The following is a 14,165-nucleotide window of genomic DNA, read 5'->3' as shown; positions in this document are numbered from 1 at the left end:
CAGAAATTTCCGGGTCATCACAATATATATAACGATTATCGTTATAACAACGTCTTACTAAATACATATGAATCATATTAAGATATTGATATACTATGTTTAATCATGATAAATGATAAGTAAACATGTCATTATGTATATTAACAATGAACTACATATGTAAAAAAAAAAGACTACTAACTTAAGGATTTCGAAACGAGACATATATGTAACGATTATCGTTGTAACGACATTTAAATGTGTATATATCATATTCAGATATATTAATATATCATAATATCATGATAATATAATAATTTAACATCTCATTAGATATAATAAACATTGGGTTAACAACATTTAACAAGATCGTTAACTTAAAGGTTTCAAATCAACATTTACATGTAACGATTAACGATGACTTAACGACTCTGTTAAAATGTATATACATGTAGTGTTTTAATATGTATTCATACACTTTTGAAAAAATTCAAGACACTTATCAAAATACTTCTACTTAACAAAAATGCTTACAATTACATCCTCGTTCAGTTTCATCAACAATTTTACTCGTATGCACCCGTATTTGTACTCGTACAATACACAGCTTTTAGATGTATGTACTATTGTTATATACACTCCAATGATCAGCTCTTAGCAGACCATGTGAGTCACCTAACACATGTGGGAACCATCATTTGGCAACTAGCATGAAATATCTCATAAAATTACAAAAATATTAGTAATCATTCATGACTTATTTACATGAAAACAAAATTACATATCCTTTATATATAATCCATATACCAACGACCAAAAACACTAACAAACACTTTCATTCTTCAATTTTCTTCATCTAATTGATCTCTCTCAAGTTTCATCTTCAAGTTCTAAGTGTTCTTCATAAATTCTACAAGTTCTAGTTTCATAAAATCAAGAATACTTTCAAGTTTACTAGCTCACTTCCAATCTTGTAAAGTGATCATCCAACCTCAAGAAATCCATGTTGTTTACAGTAAGATATCATTCCAAATCAAGTTAATACTCATATACAAACTTTGATTCAATTCTTATAACTATAACTATCTTAATTCGAGTGATAATCTTACTTGAACTTGTTTTCGTGTCATGATTCTACTTCAAGAACTTTCAAGCCATCCAAGATCCTTTGAAGCTAGATCATTTCTTGTCACTTCCAGTAGGTTTACCTACTAAACTTGAGGTAGTAATTATGTTCATAACATCATTCGATTCATACATATAAAACTATCTTATTCGAAGATTTGAACATGTAATCACTAGAACATAGTTTAGTTAATTCTAAACTTGTTCGCAAACAAAAGTTAATCCTTATAACTTGACTTTTAAAATCAACTAAACACATGTTCTATATCTATATGATATGCTAACTTAATGATTTAAAATCGGAAAACACGAAAAACACCGTAAAACTGGATATACGCCGTCGTAGTAACACCGCGGGCTGTTTTGGGTTAGTTAATTAAAAACTATGATAAACTTTGATTTAAAAGTTGTTCTTCTGGGAAAATGATTTTTCTTATGAACATGAAACTATATCCAAAAATCATGGATAAACTCAAAGTGAAAGTATGTTTTTCAAAATGGTCATCAAGACGTCGTTCTTTCGACTGAAATGACTACCTCTTACAAAAATGACTTGTAACTTATATTTCCGACTATAAACCTATACTTTTTCTGTTTAGATTCATAAAATAGAGTTTAATATGAAGCCATAGAAATTTTATTCACTCAAATCGGATTTAAAACGAAGAAGTTATGGGTAAAACAAGATTGGATTTTTTTTTATTGTTGTAGCTACGGGAGATATTGTAACAATTCTATACAAATCATATCCTAGCTAACTTATATTGTATTATACATGTATTCTAATGTAATCTTGGGATACCATAGACACGTATGCAAATGTTTTGACATATCATATCGACCCATGTATATATATTATTTGGAACAACCATAGACACTCTATATGCAGTAATGTTGGAGTTAGCTATACAGGGTTGAGGTTGATTCCAAAAATATATATACTTTGAGTTGTGATCTGGCCTGAGATGTGTATACACTGGGTCGTGGATTGATTTAAGATAATATATATCGATTTATTTTTTGTACATCTAATTGTGGACAACTAGTTGTAGGTTACTAACGAGGACAGCTGACTTAATAAACTTAAAACATTAAAATGTATTAAAAATGGTGTAATATATTTTGAACATACTTTGATATATATGTACATATTTGTTATAGGTTCGTGAATCGACCAGTGGCCAAGTCTTACTTCCCGACGAAGTAAAAATATTTGAAAGTGAGTTATAGTCCCACTTTTAAAATCTAATATTTTGGGATGAGAATACATGCAGTTTTATAAATATTTTACGAAATAGACACAAGTAAATGAAACTACATTATATGGGTGAATGATCGAAGCCGAATATGCCCCTTTTGCTTGGTAGCCTAAGAATTAGTAAACCGATCTACTAATTGACGCGAATCCTAAAGATAGATCTATTGGGCCTAACGAACCCCATCCAAAGTACCGGATGCTTTAGTACTTCGAATTCGTTTATATCATGTCCGAAGGATTTCCCGGAATGATAGGGGATATTCTTATATGCATCTTGTTAATGTCGGTTACCAGGTGTTCACCATATGAATGAATTTTATCTCTATGTATGGGATGTATATTGAAATATGAAATCTTATGGTTTATTATTATGATTTGATAATATATAGGTTAAACCTATAACTCACCAACATTTTTGTTGACGTTTTAAGCATGTTTATTCTCAGGTGATTATTAAGAGCTTCCGCTGTTGCATACTAAAATAAGGACAAGATTTGGAGTCCATGCTTGTATGATATTATGTAAAAACTGCATTCAAGAAACTTATTTTTGATGTAATATATTCTTATTGTAAACCATTATGTAATGGTCGTGTGTAAACGGTATATTTTAGATTATCATTATTTGATAATCTACGTAATGCTTTTTAAACCTTTATCGATAAAATAAAGGTTATGGTTGTTTTAAAAATGAATGCAGTCTTTGAAAAACGTCTCAAATAGAGGTCAAAACCTCGCAACGAAATCAATTAATATGGAACGTTTATAATCAATATGAACGGGACATTTCAGTTGGTATCAGAGCGTTGGTCTTAGAGAACCAGAAAATTGCATTAGTGTGTCTTACCGAGTTTGTTAGGATGCATTAGTGAGTCTGGACTTCGACCGTGTTTTTCTTCAAAAACGATTGCTTAACATTTTTTTTGTTGGAAACTATATATTATTAACATGTAAATATTATGTGATATATTAATCTCTTAACGTGTTTGATATTGTGTGATAGATGTCTACCACTAGTACAAATCCTATTGATTCACCTAATAATAATGAAGGGTCGAATATATTTTGGAAAGATTCACAAATTCTCGAAGAGGAACCGGAAGAGGAGGAACAGGAAGAGGAGGAATCGGAAGAGGAGGAGGTTCCGGAGGAAGAAATATTGATACCTATAGTAAATCGATTAAATAAAAGAAAATCCTCAACCAACGGACCAAAGTTAATAATGATCAATGGTGTTTCTACCGAGGAAGCAAAATATTGGGAAGATTACCAATTTTCTGATGAATCGGATCCCGATGAGGATTCCGATGGTGTTATAGAAATTACCTCGACCCAATTTAATAAAGCGAAAGAAAATAATAAGGGAAAAGGTATAAAAATAGAGAAACCCGATTCCAACCCCGATGAACTTTATATGTATCGGCAATATCCGTATTTCCTAAAATGTAACAATGACCCGGGAACCTCTAAACCACCAGGTTTTTCTAAACCATTATGGAAAACGACGACTCGTATTAGAGGAACACCATATATTCCTAGAAAATTAGGAAAACGAACCAAGTCCGAAGAAGAAGAAACCAGTGATTCAGATTAGAGGGTTGTAATCATGTTGTGTATTATATGTATTGTAGTGTGCTTGTACTTTTATGTTCTATGTAAAAATTGCTTGTATTATTTGTTAATTATCTTTTACGAATCTAATCCTTGTCTATTTTACAGTATAAAAACAAAATGGACGTTAGGGGTAGACAACCGAATATTTTAGAAGACCTACCAGAGGATATGATTGAGGAAATCTTGTCTAGAGTCGGTCAGAATTCATCAGCACATTTAGTTATGGTGAAATTAACTTGTCAAACATTTGAAAGACTTTCCAGAAATGCCTTAGTTTATAAAAGGCTTTTCTTTGATAGGTGGGGTATATCACATTGGGGAGACCGTAAGTTACGCCGTGTTTTCTTTAAAGCATTAAATGCGGGGAACCCAAATGCAATTTTACGCTACGGGTTAAAAACCTATTTTGACTCAACATATCCCAACATAGGATTTCGTGAATTAGAAAGAGCTTATAACATGCAACATAAAGAAGCATGTTATGCTTACGGGTTAGTGATGTTCGCTTCTTACCAAAGTGAGAAAAAGAACATCGGATTGCAGCTTTTAAATAAAACCTTCCCACAAGTGACGGATTCAGTAGTTGGGGTGAGAAACAAGGTTTTTAGATTATTACGGGGCTGTTGGACATTACGAAAGCCTCGTCCTTTTGACGACATTACAACATGCTACCTAGCCAATGATCATAACGGTTACTTTCCACAAGATCAAGGATGGGAAGTCGTCTTAGTAAAACCTGAATGCATGATTTGTTTCTGGACTTATGAATTACGTGTCTTTATTTCTTTTACTGAACAACTTGCGTATTAACTAGAATTGCCTTCATAGCTGCTGAGTAACAAAGTTATTATGTGCTATATTTCATCCTTTATGTATAATAGCAGTGTTGTAAGTTTGTAAAATATTGTATAAAGTGTGAACACGAAATATTATTGTAAAAATTTTTTCATATAGAATCGTAGTAGTTGAATTGTATAATAGCTGCTAAGTATGAACTTAACGGGTAGGTACTACCCGAATTAAAACTATAAAATGCTAATATGAAGAAAAAGCTTTTATAAATGAGTTCATATTATGCTACGAAATACTATTGACTACTCTTAATATTCTGTATGATTAACTTTATTCAGTTGGCTATTTTGAAGGAAATGGCACCGACTACTCGACAAACCATGAATATGAGCGAAGAGGAATTTCGTACATTTCTTGCTGCAAACATAGCCGTAGTACAGGCTGCGCTACATACTAACAATAACTCTGAATCTAGCAATGCAGCTAACGGCGCAAGATATCGTGTAGGATGCTCCTACAAAGAATTCACTGCCTGCAAACCTTTGGAATTTGATGGAACCGAAGGACCAATTGGATTGAAACGGTGGACCGAGAAAGTCGAATTGGTGTTTGCCATAAGTAAGTGTACTGAAGAGGACAGAGTTAAGTACGCTACGCATACCTTCATAGGTACTGCGTTAACGTGGTGGAACACCTATATTGAACAGGTAGGACAAAATGCTGCTTACGCACTACCATGGTCGGCATTCAAGCAATTGATGAACGAGCAGTACCGTCCTAGAAACGAAGTTAATAAACTCAAGGCAGAACTTAGAGAGTTATGAACACAAGGGTTCGACGTTACCACATATGAACGACGATTCACAGAGTTGTACCTATTGTGTCCGGGAGCATTCGAAGATGAAGAAGAGAAGATCGACGCGTTTGTAAAAGGGTTACCAGTTAGGATCCAAGAAGATGTGAGTTCACACGAGCCCGCTTCTATACAGAAGGCAAGTCGAATGGCTCATAAACTCATAAATCAGATTGAGGGAAGAATTAAAGAACAGGCGGCCGAAGAAGCCAACATGAAACAACTCAAGGGGAAGTGGGAGGAAAACAGTGACAAGAGTCACCCGTACAACAATAACAATTACAACCAAAATGCAACAACTATCCCAACAACCGCAACAACAATTGCAACAATAACCGCAATTCTAACAATAACTACAACAAACAGCCCAACAACAACAACTACAACAACAATCGTTTCAACAACAATAACAATCCCAACAACAACCTCAATAACAACAACGGCAACAAAAATCAAAAACAGCCATGTCATAGGTGTGAAGAAAATCATCAGGGGTTTTGCACGACATTTTGCAACAGGTGTAAAAGAAATGGTCATAGCGCGACAAAGTGTGAGGTCTACGGACCAAAGTTTAATAGAACTAAAGGAACAAATAATGTCGGAACAAGTAATGCCGAAACGAATAGTATCGGTGCAAGTAATACCAACGCTGTTTGTTATAAATGTGGAAAACCGGGCCACATTATTAGAAATTGCCCGAATCAGGGGAATACTAATGGGCAGGGCCGTGGAAGAGTTTTCAATATTAATGCGGCAGAAGCACGGAAAGACCCGGAGCTTGTTACGGGTACGTTTCTTATTGACGATAAATCTGCTTATGTTTTATTTGATTCGGGTGCGGATAGAAGCTATATGAGTAGAGAATTTTGTGCTAAATTAAGTTGCCCATTGACGTCTTTGGATAATAAATTTTTACTCGAATTAGCAAATGGTAAATTAATTTCAGCAGATAATATATGTCGGGAGAGAGAAATCAAACTAGGGGATGAAACGTTTAAAATTGATTTAATACCAGTCGAGTTAGGGAGTTTTAACGTAATAATTGGCATGGACTGGTTAAAAAAGGTGAGAGCAGAGGTCGTTTGTTACAAAAATGCGATTCGCATTATGCGTGAAAAGGGAAAACCTTTAATGGTGTACGGAGAAAAGAACAACGCGAAGTTAAATCTTATTAGTAGTTTGAAGGCGCAAAAACTAATAAGAAAAGGTTGTTACGTCATTCTAGCACACATCGAGGAAGTTAAACCTGAAGAAAAGAACATCAGTGATGTTCCCGTCGCAAAAGAATTTTCCAATGTATTTCTGAAAGAATTACCGGCATTACTCCCACATCGATCTGTTGAATTTCAAATAGACCTTGTAACAGGAGCTGCACCAATAGCTCGTGCTCCATACAGACTTGCACCCAGCGAAATGAAATAGTTACAAAGTCAGTTACAGGAACTTTTAGAGCGTGGTTTCATTCGACCAAGCACATCACCATGGGGAGCTCTTGTTTTGTTTGTCAAGAAGAAAGATGGTACATTCAGATTGTGTATCGACTACCGAGAGTTGAACAAACTTACCATCAAGAACTGCTACCCACTATTGAGAATCGACGACTTATTTGATCAACTACAAGGCTCGTCTATTTATTCGAAGATCGATTTACGTTCTGGATATCATCAAATGCGGGTGAAGGAGGATGATATTCCAAAGACTGCTTTTAGGATGCGTTACGGTCATTACGAGTTTATGGTTATGCCGTTTGGACTGACTAACGCACCAGCTGTGTTCATGGACCTCATGAACCGAGTGTGTGGGCCATATCTTGACAAGTTTGTCATTGTTTTCATCGATGACATGCTTATTTACTCGAAGAATGATCAAGAGCACGAAGAACATTTGAGAAAAGTGCTAGAGTTGCTGAGAAAAGAAAAAATTGTACGCTAAGTTTTCAAAGTGTGCATTTTGGTTGGAAGAAGTTCAATTCCCCGGTCATATAGTGAACAAAGAAGGTATTCAGGTGGATCCAGCAAAGATTGAAATCGTTGAAAAGTGGGAAACCCCGAAAACTCCGAAACACATACGCAAATTTTTAGGACTAGCTGGTTATTACAGGAGATTCATCCAAGATTTTTCCAAAATAGCAAAACCCTTGACTGCATTAACGCATAAAGGGAGGAAATTTGAATGGAAGGATGAACAAGAAAAAGCGTGTCAATTGTTGAAGAAAAAGTTAACTACGGCACCTATATTGTCATTACCTGAAGGGAATGATGATTTTGTGATATATTATGATGCCTCAAAGCAAGGTCTCGGTTGTGTATTAATGCAACGAACGAAAGTAATTGCTTATGCGTCTAGACAATTGAAGATTCACGAGCAGAATTATACGACGCATGATTTGGAATTAGGCCCGGTTGTTTTTGCATTAAAGACTTAGAGGCACTACTTATATGGGGTCAAAAGTATTATATATACCGACCACAAAAGTCTTCAACACATATTTAATCAGAAACAACTGAATATGAGGCAGCGTAGGTGGATTGAATTGTTGAATGATTACAACTTTGAGATTTGTTACCACCTGGGGAAGGCAAATGTGGTAGCCGATGCCTTGAGCAGAAAGGACAGAGAACCCATTCGTATAAAATCTATGAATATAATGATTCACACTAACCTTACTACTCAAATAAAGGAGGCGCAACAAGGAGTTTTAAAAGAGGGAAACTTAAAGGATGAAATACCCAAAGGATCGGAGAAACATCTTAATATTCGGGAAGACGGAACCCGATATAGGGCTGAAAGAATTTGGGTACCAAAATTTGGAGATACGAGAGAAATGGTACTTAGAGAAGCTCATAAAACCAGATACTCAATACATCCTGGAACGGGAAAGATGTACAAGGATCTCAAGAAACATTTTTGGTGGCCAGGTATGAAAGCCGATATTGCTAAATACGTAGGAGAATGTTTGACGTATTCTAAGATCAAAGCTGAGCATCAAAAACCATCAGGTCTATTTCAACAACCCGAAATCCCGAAATGGAAATGGGAAAACATTACCATGGATTTCATCACTAAATTGCCAAGGACTGCAAGTGGTTTTGATACTATTTGGGTAATAGTTGATCGTCTCACCAAATCAGCACACTTCCTGCCAATAAGAGAAGATGACAATATGGAGAAGTTAGCACGACTGTATTTGAAGGAAGTCGTCTCCAGACATGGAATACCAATCTCTATTATCTCTGATAGGGATGGCAGATTTATTTCAAGATTCTGGCAGACATTACAGCAAGCATTAGGAACTCGTCTAGACATGAGTACTGCCTATCATCTATAAACTGATGGGCAGAGCGAAAGGATGATACAAACACTTGAAGACATGCTACGAGCATGTGTTATTGATTTCGGAAACAGTTGGGATCGACATCTACCGTTAGCAGAATTTTTCTACAACAACAGCTACCATTCAAGCATTGAGATGGCGCCGTTTGAAGCACTTTATGGTAGAAAGTGCTGGTCTCCGATTTGTTGAAGTGAAGTGGGGGATAGACAGATTACGGGTCCAGAGATAATACAAGAAACTACCGAGAAGATCATCCAAATTCAACAACGGTTGAAAACCGCCCAAAGTCGACAAAAGAGCTACGCTGACATTAAAAGAAAAGATATAGAATTTGAAATTGGAGAGATGGTCATGCTTAAGGTTGCACCTTGGAAAGGCGTTGTTCGATTTGGTAAACGAGGGAAATTAAATCCAAGGTATATAGGACCATTCAAGATTATTGATCGTGTCGGACCAGTAGCTTACCGAGTTGAATTGCCACAACAACTCGCGGCTGTACATAACACTTTCCACATCTCAAATTTGATGAAATGTTTTGCTAAAGAAGATCTCACTATTCCGTTAGATGAAATCCAAATCAACGAAAAACTTCAATTCATCGAAGAACCCGTCGAAATAATGGATTGTGAGGTTAAAAGACTTAAGCAAAATAAGATACCAATTGTTAAAGTTCGATGGAATTCTCGTAGAGGACCCGAGTTCACCTGGAAACGAGAAGATCATATGAAGAAGAAATACCCGCACTTATATCCAGAAGATACGTCAACACCTCCAACTGCTTAAAATTTCGGGACGAAATTTATTTAACGGGTAGGTACTGTAGTGACCCGAACTTTTCATTGTTTATATATATTAAATGAAATTGTTATTTACATGATTAAGTGTTTCTAACATGTTAAGCAATCAAACTTGTTAAGACTTGATTAATTGAAATAGGTTTCATATAGACAATTGACCACCCAAGTTGACCGGTGATTCACGAACGTTAAAACTTGTAAAAACTATATGATGATATATATATATATATATGATTATATATATAGTTAACATGATATTATGATAAGTAAGTATCTCATTAGGTATTTTAACTATGAGTTATATACATAAAATTGAGTTTATTGATTTAAGAAACTCGTAAGAAACTCGAAACGATATATATAACGATTATCGTTATAACAACGTCTTACTAAATACATATGAATCATATTAAGATATTGATACACTATGTTTAATCATTATAAATGATAAGTAAACATGTCATTATGTATATTAACAATGAACTACATATGTAAAAAAAACAAGACTACTAACTTAAGGATTTCGAAACGAGACATATATGTAACGATTATCGTTGTAACGACATTTAAATGTGTATATATCATATTAAGATATATTAATATATCATAATATCATGATAATATAATAATTTAAAATCTCATTAGATATAATAAACATTGGGTTAACAACATTTAACAAGATCGTTAACTTAAAGGTTTCAAATCAACATTTACATGTAACGACTAACGATGACTTAACTACTCAGTTAAAATGTATATACATGTAGTGTTTTAATATGTATTCATACACTTTTGAAAGACTTCAAGACACTTATCAAAATACTTCTACTTAACAAAAATGCTTACAATTACATCCTCGTTCAGTTTCATCAACAATTCTACTCGTATGCACCCGTATTCGTACTCGTACAATACACAACTTTTAGATGTATGTACTATTGGTATATACACTCCAATGATCAGCTCTTAGCAGCCCATGTGAGTCACCTAACACATTTGGAAACCATCATTTGGCAACTAGCATGAAATATCTCATAAAATTATAAAAATATTAGTAATCATTCATGACTTATTTACATGAAAACAAAATTACATATCCTTTATATCTAATCCATATACCAACGACCAAAAACACTACAAACACTTTAATTCTTCAATTTTCTTCATCTAATTGATCTCTCTCAAGTTCCATCTTCAAGTTCTAAGTGTTCTTCATAAATTCTACAAGTTCTAGTTTCATAAAATCAAGAATACTTCCAAGTTTACTAGCTCACTTCCAATCTTGTAAAGTGATCATCCAACCTCAAGAAATCCTTATTGTTTATAGTAATATATCATTCCAAATCAAGGTAATACTCATATACAAACTTTGATTCAATTCCTATAACTATAACTATCTTAATTTGAGTGATAATCTTACTTGAACTTGTTTTCGTGTCATGATTCTACTTCAAGAACTTTCAAACCATCCAAGATCCTTTGAAGCTAGATCATTTCTTGTCACTTCCAGTAGGTTTACCTACTAAACTTGAGGTAGTAATGATGTTCATAACATCATTCGATTCATACATATAAAACTATCTTATTCGAAGATTTGAACATGTAATCACTAGAACATAGTTTAGTTAATTCTAAACTTGTTCGCAAACAAAAGTTAATCCTTCTAACTTGACTTTTAAAATCAACTAAACACATATTCTATATCTATATGATATTCTAACTTAATGATTTAAAATCTGAAAACACGAAAAACACCGTAAAACCGGATATACGCCGTCGTAGTAACACTGCGGGCTGTTTTGGGTTAGTTAATTAAAAACTATGATAAAATTTGATTTAAAAGTTGTTCTTCTGGAAAAATGATTTTTCTTATGAACATGAAACTATATCCAAAAATCATGGTTAAACTCAAAGTGGAAGTATGTTTTTCAAAATGGTCATCAAGACGTTGTTCTTTCGACTGAAATGACTACCTCTTACAAAAACGACTTGTAACTTATATTTCTGACTATAAACCTATACTTTTTTTGTTTAGATTCATAAAATAGAGTTTAATATGAAGCCATAGAAATTTGATTCACTCAAATCGGATTTAAAACGAAGAAGTTATGGGTAAAACAAGATTGGATTTTTTTTATTGTTGTAGCTACGGGAGATATTGTAACAATTCTATACAAATCATATCCTAGCTAACTTATATTGTATTATACATGTATTCTAATGTAATCTTGGGATACCATAGACACGTATGCAAATGTTTTGACATATCATATCGACCCATGTATATATATTATTTGGAACAACCATAGACACTCTATATGCAGTAATGTTGGAGTTAGCTATACAGGGTTGAGGTTGATTCCAAAAATATATATACTTTGAGTTGTGATCTAGCCTGAGATGTGTATACACTGGGTCGTGGATTGATTCAAGATAATATATATCGATTTATTTTTTGTACATCTAATTGTGGACAACTAGTTATAGGTTACTAACGAGGACAGCTGACTTAATAAACTTAAAACATTAAAACGTATTAAAAATGGTGTAATATATTTTGAACATACTTTGATATATATGTACATATTTGTTATAGGTTCGTGAATCGACCAGTGGCCAAGTCTTACTTCCCGACGAAGTAAAAATATGTGAAAGTGAGTTATAGTCCCACTTTTAAAATCTAATATTTTGGGATGAGAATACATGCAGTTTTATAAATATTTTACGAAATAGACACAAGTAAATGAAACTACATTATATGGGTGAATGATCGAAGCCGAATATGCCCCTTTTGCTTGGTAGCCTAAGAATTAGTAAACCGATCTACTAATTGACGCGAATCCTAAAGATAGATCTATTGGGCCTAACGAACCCCATCCAAAGTACCGGATGCTTTAGTACTTCGAATTCGTTTATATCATGTCCGAAGGATTTCCCGGAATGATAGGGGATATTCTTATATGCATCTTGTTAATGTCGGTTACCAGGTGTTCACCATATGAATGAATTTTATCTCTATGTATGGGATGTATATTGAAATATGAAATCTTGTGGTCTATTATTATGATTTGATAATATATAGGTTAAACCTATAACTCACCAACATTTTTGTTGACGTTTTAAGCATGTTTATTCTCAGGTGATTATTAAGAGCTTCCGCTGTTGCATACTAAAATAAGGACAAGATTTGGAGTCCATGCTTGTATGATATTATGTAAAAACTGCATTCAAGAAACTTATTTTTGATGTAATATATTCTTATTGTAAACCATTATGTAATGGTCGTGCGTAAACGGTATATTTTAAATTATCATTATTTGATAATCTACGTAATGCTTTTTAAACCTTTATCGATAAAATAAAGGTTATGGTTGTTTTAAAAATGAATGCAGTCTTTGAAAAACATCTCATATAGAGGTCAAAACCTCGCAACGAAATCAATTAATATGGAACGTTTATAATCAATATGAACGGGACATTTCAATATTCTCAGCACCCAGTAACCTGTTAAAGCTGTCACAATCCGAGCTCACTACAGCACAACAAAACAAACCGAGCTTGCTAATAGACGTTACCGAAGCATTAAATCTAAATAAGAAACCTTTCACCTTACCATCATCTAAAGGAACATGATTTACAATCAAAATACTCATGTTCACTTTCTCAACCATCCCGTCGTTCAGGGATAAGTTACATCAAAGTGATTTAGCCAGAAAATCTTTGAAATGGTCGGGTTTCGTTTCGACTCGAGAGCGTTTTGGCCAACCTACAAAGATGGGTCTTCTAAACAAAGAAGCATCATCTGACATATTCACATCCTTCGCAACAAACATTGCATCCATGAAAGAAACGAAAGCATATCTTCTTGCATTTCAATGTTTAAATTTCTGAAATCGAACCTATTTTACCAAAAACACTCTCGACCATATACATATTGTTTGATCAACATAATCACGAATTAATAAATTACATTTACTTTGAAGAACATTTGGCCATTTTGTAAAGTGGAAGGGGTTAGTGTGCAAAATAAGCAAGTTAGAAGCAAAAGAAAGAATGGCTTTTTCCTTTCGGCTTTCTTTTGTTTGTTCCGTACCCCAATTCTATGATGGTGACGGTAGCATTCTCTCTCTCTACAATAATATAATAATATAAATATAAATATAAATATAAATAATCCTATAAATATTTTTTTGTGTCATGTATACTATTCTCTTTATTTATTTTTTATATTATTTGCCCATCTCTTTGATTATTTCCTCTTTTTGACTTTGTTTACAAACAATACCCAAGGCAGGTCCCACCCACCACCACCACCACCACCACCACCACCATCACCACTCCACCACTGTCCACCGTCAACTGCCGGGCCCACCGAATCGACTCAATACAAAAGATCCGTATAATATACCATCAC

Source organism: Rutidosis leptorrhynchoides, chromosome 8 (assembly GCF_046630445.1).
Source record: "Rutidosis leptorrhynchoides isolate AG116_Rl617_1_P2 chromosome 8, CSIRO_AGI_Rlap_v1, whole genome shotgun sequence".
In the NCBI taxonomy this organism is placed as follows: Eukaryota; Viridiplantae; Streptophyta; class Magnoliopsida; order Asterales; family Asteraceae; genus Rutidosis; species Rutidosis leptorrhynchoides.
This window is presented reverse-complemented; position numbering follows the sequence as displayed.